Consider the following 20889-nt stretch of genomic DNA (forward strand, 5'->3'; position numbering starts at 1 on the left):
CCAATTACGACTGAAACCTCTCACTAAGGTTTTACCTTTTTCGCTTGTTGTTTGATTACGATGTCACGTTCACGTGGGCCAAACTCTTTAACCTGTAATTTCTCCACCAAAGTTCTTCTTTCAAATTGATTCTGAAGAACAGATTTTACTGAATTAGGAGAAAGCTGAAGTTGCGACTCTCGGGTATCAGCGTCCACCATTGTCAATCACTGTCACCGCTCAGCTACTGATCGACGCTGCTCTGGGCGGTAAAATCGTCGCCGTTTATGCGTCAAATTAGCCGACGCTGATTGGCTGAATTTTTGTTGTTGTGTGAATATCTGAGAGCGTTGATTGGCTGAATTGAACTTTTGTCTTTTGTAAAAATATGATTAGTCAATTATTGAAAACATAATTGAGCAATTAACTGAGTAGTTGTTTGGCATTAAACTTAAACTTTCCTAATAAATCCTAAATTTCCTAAATAGATCCTAATAAAAAATAAAGTAAATGTCAGACTGCCACAACAATGATGATCAAAAGTAAGATACTGGTTATAACGTATGTTTTTTTTTTGTTTGTTTGTTTAGTTTTTGTCTTTACGTTATTCAGCTCAGTCTGATTTTGCCGGTTATAGAAAAATGTCTTGAACATCCCGTCCAGACCCAAAGTTAAGAAACTTCACGTCCCTCAACAACAGGCTGTATTGATGAAATACTGGAAGGTCACCATCATCCTGCGACAGCTGAAGGCTTCCCTTTCCCTCCCATTAATCAGGAATATGGTCACAGATCAACACCTCAGAAAGTCACTCAAATTTCATAAGACTTTGTGCCTCTGACCTGTGACCACAAGAGGGAGACTCTCCTCTGGTAGTGAGTCAGGACTCTCCACAAACCAACACACACACAAACACACAGACCATTTCTTCCTTCTTACACAGCTGAATCTGATTCCACCACTCGATATGTGACTAATACACTTACAGAGAAACATCAGTAGAATCTCTGGATGACAACTTAATCTTACTCATTTTAATGAGGTTTATATATTGAATATGTTGCGTGATGACTCATAACAATTTTGATGTAATTAGACAGAGATATAATATAATTCTTAACATTTGGGGAGACTGTTATAAAAAGACCTTTACATATGTGTTTCATTAACTGTTAGTGTGTGTTTCTGATTATTACTAATGTAACAGTCATAAAATCACTGGTTAGAATTTCAAAATAAAATGTAATATTACACTTTGCTTTTTATTATTATCACAGTTTTATTGGTTATATTGATAAAACCTTGTTTATTTTGGTCTTTTGTTGTTTCTATTTTTATTGAGTGTCTTGTGTCGAAGCCTTTGCTGCTGTAACATGAATTTCCCTGATGTGGGACTAATAAAGGTTCATCTGATCTTTATCTCCAGTTGTCAAAGGCTTTTATTTGACCCCACTACAATAAGACAATGACTCAACTGGTTGAAATGCTGAAATGCTGTTTATTGTGGGACATGAAGTGATATCAAAGAGCAGGTGTTGATGAGGCTGAAAGTTCCTCCCTCAGTGATCTGTATATCCTTTTCTCTTAAGATGAAATGTTACTTCACATCATGGTGGCTCAGTTTTCTGTGGGATGTTCAATCAGAGCTGGAGGCTTTTGCTACTAATTCTCTTTTCATTTCCATTGGACTATAGAAACAGATGCTCAGACACATTCTTATTATGACTAGAGAGCATATATGAGTTGGAACGGACAATGATGTACGGTCACACTGTATATGCTGTCCCTAAACACAATAATCAATCAAGTCATCTTAACAGCACAAGATATGGTGATCATTAAGTGAGGAAAACCTCTGCCTTCTGCTACTTCTGCTCCTCAATTTCATCATCACTTCCTGTATCCTTCATCTTCGTGGGTCTTCACTTGCCAAGAATTAATGAGGCAGTGTCCCATCCTGTAAGCCCCTACTGCTTGTTGTCCTAAAAAACTGGCCTTTTTCTGGACATATTTACTAAGCCGCTATCTTCCTTGTTGTCGTCCTTGCTAGGAATATATATGACCATTTGGACAATCGAGATCTGCCGCCATCCATGTTGCTGTCATCATTCATGGCTGCCTGGTTCAGACCCTCGTTTTCTAGATCACAACATGAGACACACACCACATGACTTGAACTATTCAGACAGACACAGACACTACATCTCATTTTGTCATATTGTTACCTTGGTCTTCTGCAGCACTGTCTTGCACAGATGCTGCACTGATCACAGCCACAAAAGCAAAGAGCAGAAACACAAGTTGGAGCTTCATTTTCTGAAAGAAAACATCAAACCTTAAACATCAGATACTCTGAGTATTTAGTTACTGATTCTTCTGGATGTGTGTACAGAGAAATAAAGATATTGGACTCACCTTTAGTTTGCAGCTGTCGGTATCGATACTGTCGATGAGCTGATGCCTCAAACTGGAAGATCAGTCGTAGAGTAAGAGATTCTCTGACTTGCTGAATGACAAGTATCTGCACTTCTGACTGTATTTATGGAGTTTGGGCTGAACCCACAGGACAAAGATCAACCAATGAAAAGTTCTCACAAGTTCATTAGTCTGTGACAAACTAAGCTCCGAGGCATCTGATAGTGGGCATGTCCAATTATCATGAAGACACACTAAAGATCAACCAACCAAACATTTAAATTCAGTTATTCTAATATAATTGGCTTCTCGATAAAAGTGTTAATAGTCTGCTGACATTTTAAAAACTTTCATTCATTCATTCATTTATTTATTTATATAGAACTTTTCACAAGCAACATCAGGTTGACCAAAATGCTGTACAATGCATAAAAGGCAGCTAAAAATACAACATCATAAATATATAAACAACCAAACTAGAGAGAATGATGTACTTTAAAGCAGCGAGTCATGAGTCTAAAGTAGAAAAGTAGGTTTTAAGTTTGGATTTAAAAGATGGAAGTGTGGGCATCAATCCAATCGATGCTGGTAGTGAGTTCCAAAGTTTAGGGCCTGCAACTGCAAAAGCACAGTCTCTGCTTTGTTTAAGCCTCGACCTCAGAACAGAGAGCAAGCCTAGACTTCCTGATCTAAGTGTTCTGGACAGCGTGTGAAGGTGTAAGGTGTCCCAGAGATATGCTGGGGCATGACCATGTAGGGCTTTAACAACGAAGAGTTCAATTGTCAACTCAATTCTTCGGTTAATGGGAAGCCAATGTAGGGTGGATAGGACGGGTGTAATATGGTCAAACTTGCACGTGCCAGTCAACAGCCTGGCAGCAGCATTTTGCACCAGCTGAAGGCGACCAATAGCACATTGGGAAATTCCAAAGTAAAGAGAGTTACAGTAGTTGAGACGAGAGGTAATGACTGCATGGATGATTATTTTGAAATTTTTAGCTGATAGAATAGGCTTGACTTTCGCAAGATGACATCGATGGTAAGAACATGGCTTAACAACAGAGCTGATCTGTTTGTCGAATTTAAGGTCTGAGTCAAACCATACGCCGAGATTTCTGGCACATGGAATGCAGTATGGGTTCAGGTCGCCCAGATCAAAACTGCTAAGATTGTAACAGATGATGGAGGAAGAGGGAGCAGCTTTAGACATGGAGGTACAGGAAGCAGAGGTGGAGAGAGCAACCGTATGGGGTGGTGGTGGAGGGAGTAGCTGTAGAGATGTAGGTGGAAGTAGCCACATTGTCAAACCTGATGTAATACTGGTTAAAGGTGTTGGCTCTATCCACATCACCATCCAAAGGCTGAGGGTTGTTCAGTTTGTAGCCAGTGATGGTCCTTACCCCTCTCCACACCTCCCTGGTATTATTGTTCTCCAGCTGTTTTTCCAACTTTTTCTTGTACTCCACCTTAGCTCGCCTCAGTGTCTTTTTGAGCTCCCATTGTACACTCCTCAGTTTCTCCTTATCCCTGTCCAGTAAAGCCCTTTTTTTCTGGTTCAGGAGGTCTTTAATGTCACTGGTGATCCATGGTTTATTGTTAGGATAGCACCGTACTGTACTGACTGGGTGTACTGTGTCTCTACAGAAATTAATGTAGTCAGTGATGATGTTGACTCTCCTGTCCAAGTCACTGTCCATTTCCTGCCTCTCCATCAGTACATCCCAGTTTGTGCTCTCAAAACAGTCTTTCAATGAATCCCTTGTCTCTACTGACCATTCCCTGAAAGACCTGGTGGTAACAGGAAGCTTCTGCACACAAGGTCTATATGTAGGTTGAATATAGACCAATGTGTTGATCAGATCTAGCTAGTGGTGGAAGTGGTACAGCCCTGTAGGCTTCTTTGACTTTAGCAGAGAACAGATCTAATGCCCTTTCTCCACGTGTTGGACAGTCTACATACTGTACATAGTCAGTCAGGCAGCAGGACAGAGAGACGTGATTGAAATCCCCTGTAATTGCAATGAATGCCTCAGGGTGCTGGGTCTGTATCCTAGCAACAGCATCATGTATGACGTCACACGCCGTTGCAGGTGCCGCCTTCGGTGGAATGTAAACAACAATGGCGACTATATATATAAACTCCCTTGGCACATAGTATGGGCGGAAACCAACTGAGACCAGTTCAGTGTCCGGACAGCAGACCTTCTCTTTCACAGTCACATTTTGGGGGTTACCCCATTTCTGATTAAAAAATAGGATACCTCCCCCACCTTTCGTCATTTGTTGTGTACCTGTGTCTCAATCTGTGTGTGTGTATCTGTAGTTAAATTTGTGTGTGTGTAGTCAGATTTGTGTGTGTGCGCTATACTCAGATTTGTAAATGTGAACTTTATATTTAATCTGTAAATGTAAAAAATACATATTTGTGATTTTGTAAGTCTACTGAATGAGACATACCCCTTACATTTCACTCATAGGAGTGACCCCCTTAGCTGTGCAATGTGCCTGTGGGTCCCAGGATTTAAAGTGACTGTTCTCAAATAATATGGGATGCTGAGCAGGTGGTATGTAGCAGGTTTTTAGAGGTTTATCACTGAACAGCTACTTGCTGTGGCCATAAACAACAGTATGTTAGTGGTCAGAGCCTCCTGAGAGGGAACCAAAACAGGAAGGTTGCTGACTACACAACAAAACACAAACATGTGGTGGAGCTGATAATTCTCTGTAGGCTCATCACTACAAGTCTCCTCTTTGACATGACTTTGTCTTCTGATAGAAAACTATCAATTATAGCTGCTGTAACTGTGCACGTGATGAATGCTGTACATATGTCCTGCTAAAACACTGAGGCCAAATGTCAGCATCCTTAATAGTTCATTCTCATGGAAATACAGAAGCTGCATTGTCCTTGTATTGTAGTGGACAATCACAGGAGTCAGTCCTGGTCGTACATGGACAGAGAAACATTTGGAATAAAAACATCTACGTCTGCTGCTTCTCTTAATAAGAAACATCAACAAAACATTACCTTCTTCTTTTCAGGACATGCCTGAAGCTGAGAACAAAACTTAAACCTTTACCCAACATCTTGTCAGATGATGTTAGTTTTAGATCTGCAGCTCTGGTACTGGATGAGCCAGGAGCTATTTTGTCACACCTGAGCTACAGGGCAATTATTCAATTATCCATCATAAGACCCAGATATTTGAATGAAAACACCTGTTTGATTTCTGCATGACTGACTGACATGTGACTATCTCTGTTCTACCTCTGCTGATTACCTGGATCAGGTGTGATCATCCAGTCAGAAACCGGAAGATCCCAAATCACTCTGTCTTCCCCAACTCCACCCATATTTGAGATGGTATCTTCCAGCTTGTGACTGACTGACACAGCTGATCCAGGTAGTCAGCAGTGGGTAGGGCAGGGATAGTTGGACAACAATCAGGACGGTGATCCTGGAGGAACATGGACTGCAGACCCCTGGTATAGATGTTTGGTCAAACTTAGAGCAGTGGTTTTACAGTATAGACCCAGTTTGTTTTGGTCTTTTCATGTATTTAAGGATAAAACTGATTTATATTTGATTTGAGAGCAGATGGCTTTTCCCCCCAGTAAATGAGGATAAACTGTGTTTTCGAAGTTTATTCGTTTGTGAAACATCAAGTCAACATCAAGTCAAATTAATCAGGAACAGGCAAAAGCCACCGTGGAGAAATGATGACTCGGTCAGGGCACAGAAAAGGGAGTGCCGGAAGGCCGAACGAAGATGGCGTAAATCAAAGCTCCAGGTTCATTATGACATTTATAAGCAGATGCTGTGTGTGTTCAATGAAACTCTACGTAGAAAGAGAGAAATGTATTTTTCTGAAATCATCAACAACAGCAGTAACAACTCACATGTTCTGTTTGCTACAGTGAGTAGGTTGACAAACCCTCCATCTCCATTACCATTGGAACTAATTTCAACATCTAAATGTAATGAATTTGCATTATTTTTTAATGACAAGATTCAGGGTATTAAACAAACAATAAATTGCACAAGGCAGATACCAACTCTGCAGCCATCCAGGAAACACTTGATAGAACTGACACACTTTACACCAGTAAATGACATAAGAGTTGAAGAGACCATCTCAAGTCTGAGCTCATCCACCTGTTGCCTTGATGTTTCACCCACTAAGTTTCTGAAATCAGTACTAAGCAGTTTGTTACCACAACTCACTCAATTAGTTAATAACTCATTACAGTCTGGAACATTTCCAAGGGCTTTGAAAATTGCTGTCATCAAGCCTCTCCTGAAGAAGAGCAGTCTCGATGCCATGGTACTGAACAACTACCGGCCCATATCAAACCTGCCGTTTTTAGGCAAAATTATTGAAAAAGTTGTTTACCAACAACTTACTGACTTTCTCATGCTAAACAACTGCTTTGATGATTTTCAGTCAGGATTTAGGCCCCATCACAGCACTGAAACTGCCCTCAGCAAGGTGACAAATGACATTCGTCTGAACACCGACGCTGGCAGAGTCTCTGTCTTAGTACTGCTGGATCTAAGTGCTGCTTTTGACACAGTGGACCATGTGATCCTGTTACAAAGGTTAGAGGACTGGATAGGCATCTCTGGTACTGCCCTGAAATGGTTTAAGTCCTGTCTTGAAGACAGGAAGTATTTCATTGAAGTTGGTAACTGTGTCTCAGACCAAATGGCGTTGACATGTGGGGTCCCCCAAGGGTAGATCTTGGGACCCCTTTTATTCAATCTTTACATGTTTCCTTTAGGCCAGTTAATACGCAGCAATAATGTGTCATACCATAACTATGCAGATGACACTCAGATTTACATTTCACTCACAGCTGGTGAATATCGACCAGTCGACTCACTGTGCAGCTGTATTGAACAGATCACTGTGTGGATGCAAAACAACTCTCTGCAAATAAACAGTGGCAAGACTGAAATAATCATCTTTGGGCCTCAGAAACAAAGAGAAAGTGTCAGCAGTCATCTCGAGTCTCTGTCTCTAAAATTTAAAAATCAAGTTAGAAATCTAGGGGTAATCATGGACTCAGACTTGAATTTGCCACATTAAATCGATAACATCTTCAGCATTTTACCATCTCAAAAACATTGCCAGAATCAAAGGGATCATGTCTAAACCAGACTTGGAAAGACTCATCCATGCTTTTATCTCTAGCAGGTTAGATTACTGTAACGGCCTGTTCACGGGGCTCTCAAAATGAGCTGTAAGGCAGCTACAGTATATTCAGAACACTGCTGCTCGGGTCCTAACTAGAACCAGGAAGTACAACCACATTACTCCTATTCTCAGATCTCTGCATTGGCTTCCTGTCTCTCAGAGAATAGACTTCAAAATAGCACTGCTTGTGTATAAGTCTCTTCATGGCTCAGCACCACGTTACATCTCTGACATGCTGATGCCATATGAACCATCTCGAACTCTGAGAACATCAGGGTCAGGCCTTCTGCTCGTGCACAGAGTCAGGACTAAACAGGGAGAAGCAGCGTTTCAATTATATGCAGCTAAAACCTGGAATAGTCTTCCTGATGATGTTAGACAAGCCTCATCTCTGGCAATGTTTAAGTCCAAGCTAAAAACCTTTCTTTTTAGTGTGGCATATAACATATGACCAGACTAGCCCTGACAGTGTTTTATCCAAACCGATCTATCTGCACTCAGTTTCCTTTAATATTAATTTTTAACTTTTTATTATTATTTCTTTTTTCTTTTTTAAAACTGTCTTGTCACTACTTTTGTCCAGTTGGGGGAGACAATCGGACTCACGGTCAGTACTCTAAGTTGATTAGGTTGGGAACCTTTGATCTAAAGCCAATTGGTCAGGGACTCAGGGGTTAGGAACCCTGGCGCTTTAGTGTTATCCTTAGAATACGGGTCTAAACAGCTGTAGACTTAAATAAGGGGTTTGGAACCTTCAGCTGTAGTCTACTCGATCCTAGACGTAAGAGTCCGGGACTCAGGATCGTCTCCGCAGATAGTCTGTGTTGAGGTACTTTTAGTCCATCAGGGATGGGACAAACTGAAAGTAGGGGACCCACAAATATGGGTCAGCGTGGTCCGATAGTCGATATCATAAGGGGCAAATATGGTAACAAAGTGGTGGCATACCTTTTTATTTTTTATTCTTGCTTATGTATTTTTAACCTGTCTTTTATTTCTGTAAAGCACTTTGAATTACTCTGTGTATGAATTGTGCTATATAAATAAACTTGCCTTGCCAAGTCAAAGTCTTGATATAAACAGCTTTTACCAGGGGCCAAGTTTTTTGTTGGAGGGCCAGTGTTAACCTAAGGGCCACTATTTACCCACCAGTAGTACAGGCTGAGATCATCATGAGTGTTGGTCATTTCTACTCATTGTCACAAAGGTCAAAATGTGGGACAAGGTACAACAGAGTGTTTTTCTGACAATACTGCAGCAGCTCTCTACTCCTAATGGTTTGTGTTGGTGGGTCTCACCAAACCATCAAACCTTGTGCCTCTGACCTGTGACCACAAGAGGGAGACTCTCCTCTGGTAGTGAGTCGGGACTCTCCACAAACCAACACACACAAACACACACACCAGTTCTTCCTTCTTACACAGCTGAATCTGATTCCACCACTTGACATGTGACTAACACACTTACAGAGATGTAAGTAGAATCTCTGGATGACAACTGTGAGCAAATCATATTATTAGGGCAGCAGGATAAAAGAGAAAGTAAACAATATGAAAGTAAACTACAAACTCAGATTGTCTTGGTGAAAATTAAAGGAAATCATATTGTCGATATCAAACACAATTTTAACATGAAGGGAGGCACAAATAAAACTGTCTGTACAATTCAAGTAACCATGTGTAACATAATGTCCTAATGTTTATTTATAATATTTTTTATTTAATATGGTGCGTTGGGTCAATTCAGTTTGAGGTTGTGACTGTAAAATTAAAACTTAAATATTTTTTGCAGACTAGCTCAATTTTAATATACTGCAGGTTTACATTTATGGAGTTCTCTGATAATTTGTAAAAAAAAAGTATAATATAGTCTATTTCGTATTTTATGATTGTCTTGTACAGCACTTTGGTCAGTGTAAGCTGAATTTAAATGTGCTCTATAAATAAAATTTACTCACTAACTTACAAGTACTTCACCCTGACTGTTTTGTCCTCTCTGTCATCTGTAAAATTCCGTATCACACTGCCAGGTGTCAATACTGTGGACAAGCTGACGCCTCAAAGCAGAAGATCAGTAGTAGTGTAAGAGCTACTCTGACTTGCTGAGGGACAAGTATAGCAGCTGTCCTGGGAAGTCCCCTTGACACAGTGCAGGTGGTGGGAGACAGGAGGATGTTGGCCAAGATAGCATCCCTGCTGGAGAATGACCCCCACCCCATGAATGAGACTCTGACAGCACTGGGCAGCTCTGTCAGTGACACACTGCTTCACCACATGTTCATACTCACACACCAGTGTTCAATATTACTCTGTGCTTTTTATTATTATCACAGTTTTATTGGTTATATTGATAAAACCTTGTTTATTTTGGTCTTTTGTTGTTTCTATTTTTATTGAGCATCTTGTGTCGAAGCCTTTGCTGCTGTAACATGAATTTCCCTGATGTGGGACTAATAAAGGTTCATCTGATCTTTATCTCCAGTTGTCAAAGGCTTTTATTTGACCCCACTACAATAAGACAATGACTCAACTGGTTTAAATGCTGAAATGCTGTTTACTGTGGGACATGAAGTGATATCAAAGAGCAGGTGTTGATGAGGCTGAAAGTTCCTCCCTCAGTGATCTGTATATCCTTTTCTCTTAAGATGAAATGTTACTTCACATCATGGTGGCTCAGTTTTCTGTGGGATGTTCAATCAGAGCTGGAGGCTTTTGCTACTAATTCTCTTTTCATTTCCATTGGACTATAGAAACAGAAGCTCAGACACGTTCTTATTATGACTAGAGAGCATATATGAGTTGGAACGTACAATGATGTACGGTCACACTGTATATGCTGTCCCTAAACACAATAATCAATCAAGTCATCTTAACAGCACAAGATATGGTGATCATTAAGTGAGGAAAACCTCTGCCTTCTGCTACTTCTGCTCCTCAATTTCATCCTCACTTCCTGTATCCTTCATCTTCGTGGGTCTTCACTTGCCAAAAATAAATGAGGCAGTGTCCCATCCTGTAAGCCCCTACTGCTTGTTGTCCTAAAAAACTGGCCTTTTTCTGGACATATTTACTAAGCTGCTATCCTCCTTGTTGTCGTCCTTGCTGGGCATATCTTTTGGCCATTTGAGCAATGGAGCAGAGCGGCCATCCACGTTGCTGTCATCATTCACGGCTGCCTGGTTCAGACCCTCGTCTTCTAGATCACAACATGAGACACACACCACATGACTTGAACTATTCAGACAGACACAGACACTACATCTCATTTTGTCATATTGTTACCTTGGTCTTCTGCAGCACTGTCTTGCACAGATGCTGCACTGATCACAGCCACAAAAGCAAAGAGCAGAAACACAAGTTGGAGCTTCATTTTCTGAAAGAAAACATCAAACCTTAAACATCAGATACTCTGAGTATTTAGTTACTGATTCTTCTGGATGTGTGTACAGAGAAATAAAGATATTGGACTCACCTTTAGTTTGCAGCTGTCGGTATCGATACTGTCGATGAGCTGATGCCTCAAACTGGAAGATCAGTCGTAGAGTAAGAGATTCTCTGACTTGCTGATTGACAAGTATCTGCACTTCTGACTGTATTTATGGAGTTTGGGCTGAACCCACAGGACAAAGATCAACCAATGAAAAGTTCCCACAAGTTCATTAGTCTGTGACAAACTAAGCTCCGAGGCATCTGATAGTGGGCATGTCCAATTATCATGAAGACACACTAAAGATCAACCAACCAAACATTTAAATTCAGTTATTCTAATATAATTGGCTTCTCGATAAAAGTGTTAATAGTCTGCTGACATTTTAAAAACTTTCATTCATTCATTCATTTATTTATTTATATAGAACTTTTCACAAGCAACATCAGGTTGACCAAAATGCTGTACAATGCATAACAGGCAGCTAAAAATACAACATCATAAATATATAAACAACCAAACTAGAGAGAATGATGTACTTTAAAGCAGCGAGTCATGAGTCTAAAGTAGAAAAGTAGGTTTTAAGTTTGGATTTAAAAGATGGAAGTGTGGGCATCAATCCAATCGATGCTGGTAGTGAGTTCCAAAGTTTAGGGCCTGCAACTGCAAAAGCACAGTCTCTGCTTTGTTTAAGCCTCGACCTCAGAACAGAGAGCAAACCTAGACTTCCTGATCTAAGTGTTCTGGACAGCGTGTGAAGGTGTAAGGTGTCCCAGAGATATGCTGGGGCATGACCATGTAGGGCTTTAACAACGAAGAGTTCAATTGTCAACTCAATTCTTCGGTTAATGGGAAGCCAATGTAGGGTGGATAGGACGGGTGTAATATGGTCAAACTTGCACCTGCCAGCCAACAGCCTGGCAGCAGCATTTTGCACCAGCTGAAGGCGACCAATAGCACATTGGGTAATTCCAAAGTAAAGAGAGTTACAGTAGTTGAGACGAGAGGTAATGACTGCATGGATGATTATTTTGAAATTTTTAGCTGATAGAATAGGCTTGACTTTCGCAAGATGACATAGATGGTAAGAACATGGCTTAACAACAGAGCTGATCCGTTTGTCGAATTTAAGGTCTGAGTCAAACCATACGCCGAGATTTCTGGCACATGGAATGCAGTATGGGTTCAGGTCGCCCAGATCAAAATTGTTCAGATTGTAACAGACAGATGGTGGAGGAAGAGGGAGCAGCCATACAGGTGGAGATGGAGGGAGCAGCTTTAGACATGGAGGTACAAGAAGCAGCAGCAGAAGTGAAGGTGGAGGTGGAGGGAGCAGACATAGACAATGAGGTGTAGTGATGATCTACAGAGGTGGAGAGAGCAACCGTATGGGGTGGTGGTGGAGGGAGTAGCTGTAGAGATGTAGGTGGAAGTAGCCACATTGTCAAACCTGATGTAATACTGGTTAAAGGTGTTGGCTCTATCCACATCACCATCCAAAGGCTGAGGGTTGTTCAGTTTGTAGCCAGTGATGGTCCTTACCCCTCTCCACACCTCCCTGGTATTATTGTTCTCCAGCTGTTTTTCCAACTTTTTCTTGTACTCCACCTTAGCTCGCCTCAGTGTCTTTTTGAGCTCCCATTGTACACTCCTCAGTTTCTCCTTATCCCTGTCCAGTAAAGCCCTTTTTTTCTGGTTCAGGAGGTCTTTAATGTCATTGGTGATCCATGGTTTATTGTTAGGATAGCACCGTACTGTACTGACTGGGTGTACTGTGTCTCTACAGAAATTAATGTAGTCAGTGATGATATTGACTCTCCTGTCCAAGTCACTGTCCATTTCCTGCCTCTCCATCAGTACATCCCAGTTTGTGCTCTCAAAACAGTCTTTCAATGAATCCCTTGTCTCTACTGACCATTTCCTGAAAGACCTGGTGGTAACAGGAAGCTTCTGCACACAAGGTCTATATGTAGGCTGAATATAGACCATGTTGTGATCAGATCTACCTAGTGGTGGAAGTGGTACAGCCCTGTAGGCTTCTTTGACTTTAGCATAGAACAGATCTAATGTCCTTTCTCCACGTGTTGTTACAGTCTACATACTGTACATAGTCAGTCAGGCAGCAGGACAGAGAGACATGATTGAAATCCCCTGTAATTGCAATGAATGCCTCAGGGTGCTGGGTCTGTATCCTAGCAACGGCATCATGTATGACGTCACACGCTGTTGCAGGTGCCGCCTTCGGTGGAATGTAAACAACAATGGCGACTATATATATAAACTCCCTTGGCACATAGTATGGGCGGAAACCAACTGAGACCAGTTCAGTGTCCGGACAGCAGACCTTCTCTTTCACAGTCACATTTCGGGGGTTACCCCATTTCTGATTAAAAAATAGGATACCTCCCCCACCTTTTGTCATTTGTTGTGTACCTGTGTCTCAATCTGTGTGTGTGTATCTGTAGTTAAATTTGTGTGTGTGTAGTCAGATTTGTGTGTGTGCTCTATACTCAGATTTGTAAATGTGAATAAAATCTGTAAAGGTAAAAAATACATATTTGTGATTTTGTAAGTCTACTGAATGAGACATACCCCTTACATTTCAGTCATAGCAGTGACCCCCTTAGCTGTGCAATGTGCCTGTGGGTCCCAGGATTTAAAGTGACTGTTCTCAAATAATATGGGATGTTGAGCAGGTGGTATGTAGCAGGTTTTTAGAGGTTTATCACTGAACAGCTACTTGCTGTGGCCATAAACAACAGTATGTTAGTGGTCAGAGCCTCCTGAGAGGGAACCAAAACAGGAAGGTTGCTGACTACACAACAAAACACAAACATGTGGTGGAGCTGATAATTCTCTGTAGGCTCATCACTACAAGTCTCCTCTTTGACATGACTTTGTCTTCTGATAGAAAACTATCAATTATAGCTGCTGTAACTGTGCACGTGATGAATGCTGTACATATGTCCAGCTAAAACACTGAGGCCAAATGTCAGCATCCTTAATAGTTCATTCTCATGGAAATACAGAAGCTGCATTGTTCTTGTATTGTAGTGGACAATCACAGGAGTCAGTCCTGGTCGTACATGGACAGAGAAACATTTGGAATAAAAACATCTACGTCTGCTGCTTCTCTTAATAAGAAACATCAACAAAACATTACCTTCTTCTTTTCAGGACATGCCTGAAGCTGAGAACAAAACTTAAACCTTTACCCAACATCTTGTCAGCTGATGTTAGTTTTAGATCTGCAGCTCTGGTACTGGATGAGCCAGGAGCTATTTTGTCACACCTGAGCTACAGGGGAATTATTCAATTATATTAAACCTTTAATATCTCATGTTACATTCACTCCACTGCTGATTATTCTATCAGTGCTCCAGTCTTCCTCCATTCATGAAATATTTTCTCTTTCCATTTGCTGATATACAGCAGTAGATATTTCACCATGTTTTTCTCACATGTTCCAATATGGCACCATAATCTCACTATGACCATTGTGTTGACTTGTTGTAGATTGTTAAAGCCTGGCTTTAACTTGGGCTGAGGTGTCCTCAGAAAGCAGAGTTAAATTTATTCTGGAGTTTGTGCTCAGTAAATTCAGGCAGTATTTGTGCTGGGAAAACAGCACATCACTCATCCAGTGAAATGTTTTACGACTCAGCTAACAATGCTCCAAGGGCTTACACAGAGTGTGTATGATCATGCTTTAAATATGTTTTCTCAATTAAACTTGTGTGTTTGCCCAACTGCTGCTGCACATTAACTATTTTATTGTCAGCTTTTATACTGAAATGAGTTTTGTATCCTGAAGCAGCTCAATTGATTTAAATCATAAAGGAAACAACAACATTTCCTCAATCATACATCACACATCACAATCACAACAGACAAAGTGTATATGACAACATATTCTGAGTTCAGACATCACTTAGCACCACATTGACTTGGGTTAAACAATGGTATGAACTGATGATAAAAGAATTCATCAGCTTGTTGCAGGAGTGTAGGATGTGGTAGCATCGATCACAAACCAAGATATTTGTAGTGTTGCTCCTCTAAGGTTCAGCTCAGAGGGCATGTAGAACAGAAAGCTCACGTGTTGAGCTGATGGTGACTTCACAACAAGAGGATTTATTCTTCAACACATTCAAACATGTGATTAAATTAAACAATATGAAAGTAAAGTAAAAACTCAGATTGTCTTGGTGAAAATTAAAGGAAATCATATTGTCGAAATCAAACACAATTATAAAATGAAGGGAGGCACAAATAAAACTGCGTGACTGTAGGATTCAAATAACAAGTTTATATATTTAATATGTTGCTCATAACAATTTTGATGTAATTATTTTCTTAGAAATAGACAAAAAGATATAATCCCTAACAACATTTGGGGATACAGTTATAAAAAGGGCTTCACATACGTGTCTCATTAAAATCACTGATTAGAATTCCAAAATAAAATGTGTGTAATATTACTCGTTACTTTTTTTATTATTACAGTTTTATTGGTTATATTGATAATACCTCTTTTATTTTGGTCTTTTGTTGTTTCTATTTTTATTGAGTGTCTGTCAAATTTCTGTGTCAAGTGTGTGTGTTTTAATTGTCTGTGTACAATGTGTTGCGCCCTTGGGTGTCGGCGGTGAAAGGAAGAACAGGTGAGGACCCAAATGCTGGACAACAGGCGTTTATTTTCCACTGCTTGGCGGCCAGGCAGACAGAGGAACAGAGACACAATAACTCCTCGAACGAATATAACTTAAAATACTCACTTCAGCAGGGGTACAGTAAATAATGTTCCGGCGGGGAACAAAGGAGGACCAGGGACATATATACACAAACCAAGACACAGGTGAAGACAATCTAACTAATGAGCACAAAAAAAGCTGACTAGGATTACCCTGAACTGAACTACAACACCGGAAACTAACCAAAATAAAATACAAAACAGGAAACTAAGACTCGGGCCCTAACACAATGACAATCAAATTCATTCTTTTCTGTTCTTCTATTTTCACTGCTGATTAACCTGTGTATTATTTTTAGGATTCACAGATTCATTGTTTGGTCCATTAAAAAAAAACTACCAATTTTTTAAAATCCAACTTACAATTACAAATTTATTAGGTTTATAAGACAAAGAAATGAAGCAACTATTTATCTTTAAAATGAACTGCATAGTCTATAAAATTCAGTGACCGCCAGTTTTAATCAACAATGAATAATTTTTTATGACAAACATTGTCTTGTTCCAGCTTCTCAAATGTGAGAACTTGCAGCTCCCATGTGTTTGATATCACTGTAAATGGAAGAAAATGATCCACACCAGCAGGTGGAGCCTAAGTGAGGGCAGGCCTGCAGCTGTGTCACAGTGACGCAGTATCTCCACACACTTGACTTCCCTCAGGCTGTAAATGCAGATTTAGTATGCAATGCAAATAGATTAAAAAACAGCAAATTATAAAGTGAATCTCAGTTCAGAGGCATCTCCATGTTCTATCATCACTGTTGAGGCAACACTGCACCACAGTGCACAAGCACAGGCAGCACCATTTCTGCCATTTGTCAGCTTTAATGTAGGTTTTTACCAGAGGGAGTGACCAAGAGGTTGTTGTGTGCAGGGAAAATTAGCTGATGTGAAATGCTCTTTATTTACATCCCTTTAATCCCTGTGTCTTATTTCAGCATTACTTCGACCTTTCCACAAAACTGTGCTGAGCATATCCAACTGCAGGACCTACCTACACCGTCTCACACATGGAAAATTTATTGTATCAGAGGAACCATCAGCATTAGTGTTAACATATGGGGCATCTCCCAACAACCAATGGGATGCTGAAAACAAAGACCACCACATGGTGTGAAACAAAACTACAAAAATGAAAGTTGTAGCTTTAAGGCTTTTGTCTGATGAGAAGGACTAAAGAAACCAGCAGACCGAAGACCCACTACAACACAAAGCAAACTCCACATGATACTGAGTGTTTTTTAAAAAATATGAAGCCTGTTTAACTGAATACTACATTTCTATCAAGAAGAGAATTTAATTTCAAAAATGAAATGTGCAGAAACTAGTTTCAGGTGCTGTAGATGTTTGTTAAACATGTACTGTCAGGTATATGAATAAAATCACTCAAAACCCTTTAAAAAGTCTGTGTAAATCAAACTTAAGGAATATTTAAATAATAATCACATCTTTATGGCAATTTAAAACAACTATTTCAGTCAACTTTCACAATGAGGATCAGTCAGGATGTTGGAAAACAAAAGCAAAAATATGAAATATGAGAAATGTAAGTTTTGACCCCACTACAATAAGACAATGACTCAACTGGTTTAAATGCTGAAATGCTGTTTATTGTGGGACATGAAGTGATATCAAAGAGCAGGTGTTGATGAGGCTGAAAGTTCCTCCCTCAGTGATCTGTATATCCTTTTCTCTTAAGATGAAATGTTACTTCACATCATGGTGGCTCAGTTTTCTGTGGGATGTTCAATCAGAGCTGGAGGCTTTTGCTACTAATTCTCTTTTCATTTCCATTGGACTATAGAAACAGATGCTCAGACACGTTCTTATTATGACTAGAGAGCATATATGAGTTGGAACGGACAATGATGTACGGTCACACTGTATATGCTGTCCCTAAACACAATAATCAATCAAGTCATCTTAACAGCACAAGATATGGTGATCATTAAGTGAGGAAAACCTCTGCCTTCTGCTACTTCTGCTCCTCAATTTCATCCTCACTTCCTGTATCCTTCATCTTCGTGGGTCTTCACTTGCCAAAAATTAATGAGGCAGTGTCCCATCCTGTAAGCCCCTACTGCTTGTTGTTCCTAAAACTTGGCAATTTTCTGGACATATTTACTAAGCCGCTATCCTCCTTGTTGTCGTCCTTGCTGGGCATATCATTTCGCCATTTGGGCAAGCGAGCAGTGCGGACACCCTTGTTGCTGTTGTCATTCACGGCTGCCTGGTTCAGACCCTCGTCTTCTAGATCACAACATGAGACACACACCACATGACTTGAACTATTCAGACAGACACAGACACTACATCTCATTTTGTCATATTGTTACCTTGGTCTTCTGCAGCACTGTCTTGCACAGATGCTGCACTGATCACAGCCACAAAAGCAAAGAGCAGAAACACAAGTTGGAGCTTCATTTTCTGAAAGAAAACATCAAACCTTAAACATCAGATACTCTGAGTATTTAGTTACTGATTCTTCTGGATGTGTGTACAGAGAAATAAAGATATTGGACTCACCTTTAGTTTGCAGCTGTCGGTATCGATACTGTCGATGAGCTGATGCCTCAAACTGGAAGATCAGTCGTAGAGTAAGAGATTCTCTGACTTGCTGAATGACAAGTATCTGCACTTCTGACTGTATTTATGGAGTTTGGGCTGAACCCACAGGACAAAGGTCATCAAACAAAAACTTCTCACAAGTGCATTAGTCTGTGACGAACTAAGCTCTTTAACATCTGATAGAGGGCACAGCCACTTATAATACAGACACACCAAGTACCAAGGGAACAAACATTTGAATTCAGTTATTTCAGTATATTTGGCTTCTCAATTACATCATTATTATCTACTGACACTGAATGCACTCCTGTGGTTTTTAATATTTTTTACATGTTTATTTTCTCACACTGTTTCATTTCCAGCCTCAAGTCTCAACCTGGTTCTCACAAAGTGATGAAACTTCTACACTGTGGATCAGAGTCAGTATTTCTGGGGAATCAAACACAGTAAAGACACAAAAATGTTGCTGTGAAGGGTTTTGTTATGTACAGTACCAAAGTATGAATAAATAGCAGGAGACAGACACAGAATAACAGCACAAAACACTATGATAATGACTCGACTGGTTTAAATGCTGAAATGCTGTTTATTGTGGGACATGAAGTGATATCAAGGAGCAGGTGTTGATGAGGCTGAAAGTTCCTCCCTCAGTGATCTGTATATCCTTTTCTCTTAAGATGAAATGTTACTTCACATCATGGTGGCTCAGTTTTCTGTGGGATGTTCAATCAGAGCTGGAGGCTTTTGCTACTAATTCTCTTTTCATTTCCATTGGACTATAGAAACAGATGCTCAGACACATTCTTGCTGTAACTGTGCACGTGATGAATGCTGTACATATGTCCTGCTAAAACACTGAGGCCAAATGTCAGCATCCTTAATAGTTCATTCTCACGGAAATACAGAAGCTGCATTGTTCTTGTATTGTAGTGGACAATCACAGGAGTCAGTCCTGGTCGTACATGGACAGAGAAACATTTGGAATAAAAACATCTACGTCTGCTGCTTCTCTTAATAAGAAACATCAACAAAACTTTACCTTCTTCTTTTCAGGACATGCCTGAAGCTGAGAACAAAACTTAAACCTTTACCCAACATCTTGTCAGCTGATGTTAGTTTTAGATCTGCAGCTCTGGTACTGGATGAGCCAGGAGCTATTTTGTCACACCTGAGCTACAGGGGAATTATTCAATTATATTAAACCTTTAAAATCTCATGTTACATTCACTCCACAGCTGATTATTCTATCAGTGCTCCAGTCTTCCTCCATTCATGAAATATTTTCTCTTTCCATTTGCTGATATACAGCAGTAGATATTTCACCATGTTTTTCTCACATGTTCCAATATGGCACCATAATCTCCCTATGACCATTGTGTTGACTTGTTGTAGATTGTTAAAGCCTGGCTTTAACTTGGGCTGAGGTGTCCTCAGAAAGCAGAGTTAAATTTATTCTGGAGTTTGTGCTCAGTAAATTCAGGCAGTATTTGTGCTGGGAAAACAGCACATCACTCATCCAGTGAAATGTTTTACGACTCAGCTAACAATGCTCCAAGGGCTTACACACAGTGTGTATCATCATGCTTTAAATATGTTTTCTCAATTAAACTTGTGTGTTTGCCCAACTGCTGCTGCACATTAACTATTTTATTGTCAGCTTTTATACTGAAATGAGTTTTGTATCCTGAAGCAGCTCAATTGATTTAAATCATAAAGGAAACAACATTTCCTCAATCATACATCACACATCATAATCACAACAGACAAAGTGTATATGACAACATATTCTGAGTTCAGAGATCACTTAGCACCACATTGACTTGGGTTAAACAATGGTATGAACTGATGATAACAGAATTCATCAGCTTGTTGCAGGAGTGTAGGATGTGGTAGCATCGATCACAAACCAAGATATTTGTAGTGTTGCTCCTCTAAGGTTCAGCTCAGAGGGCATGTAGAACAGAAAGCTCACGTGTTGAGCTGATGGTGACTTCACAACAAGAGGATTTATTCTTCAACACATTCAAACATGTGATTAAATTAAACAATATGAAAGTAAAGTAAAAACTCAGATTGTCTTGGTGAAAATTAAAGGAAATCATATTGTCGAAATCAAAAACAATTATAAAATGAAGGGAGGCACAAATAAAACTGCGTGACTGTAGGATTCAAATAACAAGTTTATATATTTAATATGTTGCTCATAACAATTTTGATGTAATTATTTTCTTAGAAATAGACAAAAAGATATAATCCCTAACAACATTTGGGGATACAGTTATAAAAAGGGCTTCACATACGTGTCTCATTAAAATCACTGATTAGAATTCCAAAATAAAATGTGTGTAATATTACTCGTTACTTTTTTTATTATTACAGTTTTATTGGTTATACAGTGGGTACGGAAAGTATTCAGACCCCTTTAAATTTTTCACTCTTTGTGTCATTGAAGCCATTTGCCAAAATCAAAAAAGTTCATTTTATTTCTCATTAATGTACACTCAGCACCCCATCTTGACAGAAAAAACCAGAAATGTAGAAATTTTTGCA

General features: G+C 39.8%; 3 long non-coding RNA genes across 3 annotated transcripts; all 3 read right to left on the bottom strand.

Annotated features, from left to right (window-relative positions):
* Nucleotides 1–1457: 1457 nt before the first annotated feature.
* On the bottom strand, nt 1458–2533 carry LOC113124945 (uncharacterized). Its single transcript, XR_003295085.1, has 3 exons — nt 2395–2533; nt 2205–2295; nt 1458–2118 (listed from the first exon to the last, which is right to left on the bottom strand). It is a non-coding gene; the product is annotated as an uncharacterized LOC113124945 (long non-coding RNA).
* Nucleotides 2534–10237: 7704 nt separating this feature from the next.
* On the bottom strand, nt 10238–11157 carry LOC113125065 (uncharacterized). The gene is made up of 3 exons (XR_003295095.1): nt 11064–11157; nt 10874–10964; nt 10238–10787 (listed from the first exon to the last, which is right to left on the bottom strand). It is a non-coding gene; the product is annotated as an uncharacterized LOC113125065 (long non-coding RNA).
* A 6817-nt stretch (nt 11158–17974) lies between these two features.
* On the bottom strand, nt 17975–18436 carry LOC113125546 (uncharacterized). Its single transcript, XR_003295163.1, has 3 exons — nt 18298–18436; nt 18108–18198; nt 17975–18021 (listed from the first exon to the last, which is right to left on the bottom strand). It is a non-coding gene; the product is annotated as an uncharacterized LOC113125546 (long non-coding RNA).
* Nucleotides 18437–20889: the final 2453 nt, after the last annotated feature.

Source organism: Mastacembelus armatus, chromosome 18 (genome assembly GCF_900324485.2).
Source record: "Mastacembelus armatus chromosome 18, fMasArm1.2, whole genome shotgun sequence".
NCBI classification, from domain to species: Eukaryota; Metazoa; Chordata; class Actinopteri; order Synbranchiformes; family Mastacembelidae; genus Mastacembelus; species Mastacembelus armatus.